Below are 2,033 nucleotides of genomic sequence, written 5' to 3'. Positions count from 1 at the left end.
AATATAATTTTTTTTATTTTTTAAAAATAATTTAAAAAATTTTATCTTAAAAATTCACTCAAACAAAATTTTAGTAACATAATCTTAATAATTAACTGGTATGCACTGGGGCATAGAGCTAATGCCTAATGGCTATGGTGGTTGGAAATGGATAGATAGATTTTGCACGGTACACTATTAGATCTAGGACAGTGCATATCTGCTACACGTGCAACTGCAAAAAAGGTTACTACTGAGTACTATGTTAAGTGTTAACTTCATCGTTTGACACTTGCTTGCTCCAATCTGTATCCAACAACGTTAACTTCACACGCTCCTTCAATTCCCCATCCTTGCTTGATGAGTTGCTTCCCACCTCTCTATTATCTTTTCTTCTCTCTGCATTTTGATTCTATTTTGTTTTGGATTTTGGTTTGTTGATTTTGACAGGAGGTGTCAGCCATATTTGTATTAAATTCTTAATTAAAATAGTAAAGTTTAATTGTTTTGGAAATCTTTTTGTTTTATTGAATTTTTAATTAAATTTTTATAATTTATTTTTATTTAAGTTCTTATACCATATCAAATTTTATAATTAAATATTTATTATGATAAAAATGTTAGAATTAATAAAATATTCTGTTAAATAAAATGAATATACTTAATACTTGACTGAATATTCTTTATAGTTTAACATAATATTTTGTTGATTCTAATATTTTTGTCACAGTAGAAATTTAATTATAAAATCTAATATGGCATAAAGATCCAATTAAAAAAAAGTATAAAAACCTGATTAAAAATTTAATAAAATTTTAAAAACTGACAGAATAATTAAACTAAAGAGTAAATATGATTTATCTTGAAAAAAAATTTGACTTTGAGATTTATGAACTATAAATATCAAAATAAATAGTTAAACACTTTGCAAGAAATAAAAAGAAATTGATAATTTTATTAGTATTGAGTACAATTTTGTAAACAAAATTTTTAAATTATTAAAAAATATAAATGTTGCAAATAAAAACAGCTAAGAACAAATTGTGAAAATTGAAAATTAATTGAAAAATAAATTTAAAAAAATTGAAAGACGAACTAAGGATAAAATACAGAATAAAATTATTCTCAATACTCACATGTATTTACACTTTATTGCTTCGTCGTATTAGTGTGACTAGAAATCTTCAAAGTTTCAAGGGCAAAATACTATAATAAGCCAACATCAATCCAAATTTACCTATATGAGCCAAAATGAAAATCGATACAGCAATGAGCCAGATCATATTTTTATGTAATTCGAACCAGGCTAGTTCGAACTTCATCTTCAAATAAATCGAACCAGAGCAGTTCGAATTTCAAGGAAAAAATTGAATGTAAATCGAACCAGCCTGGTTCGAACTAGGAATGCAAGTAATTCGAACCACTCCAGTTCGAATTATGGGTAAATGAGGTCATCATGTAATTCGAACCACCCTGGTTCGAATTACTAGTGATTGGGCTATATAAGGAGTTCGAATCAGCCTCATTCGAACCATTCTCACCTTCCCCTGCCCCACCAAATCTCAGAGAAAACGACCCAGATTCTCTCCGAGAAAGACCTGAACGGAATACTCTGCTCATGGGGGACGATCCGGCACGGTTATATCGCTTGGACGGAGTCGCCCATATAGCTGGGGTCATCAACGAAGAGGTTAGTACGGAAATAACTTTATTTTACCGGTACATGTGAGTTAGTGGTTTGGCATGCGGGTTAGATGTTGGTTTAGTTGGTGGTTTATTTTAGCGGTTTATGTTAGTGATTTCTGTTAATGGTTTATGTTAGTGGTTTTTGTTAGTGGTTTATGTTGGTGGTTTATCTTAGTGGTTTATCTTAGTGGTTTATGTATGTGGTTTATGTAAGCGGTTTACGTTAACGGTTTACGTTAGTGGTTTATGTTAGTGGTTTATGTAAGCGGTTTAGTTGTGGTTTTATAATGTTAGATCTTTCATATCAGTAGCCTATGGTGGTTTCTAATTTAAGTTTCTTATGCAAATGGTTCTCGTTCTTGGATTTT

The sequence above is a fragment of the Arachis ipaensis genome, chromosome B05, assembly GCF_000816755.2.
Source record: "Arachis ipaensis cultivar K30076 chromosome B05, Araip1.1, whole genome shotgun sequence".
Lineage (NCBI taxonomy): Eukaryota > Viridiplantae > Streptophyta > Magnoliopsida > Fabales > Fabaceae > Arachis > Arachis ipaensis.
This window is presented reverse-complemented; position numbering follows the sequence as displayed.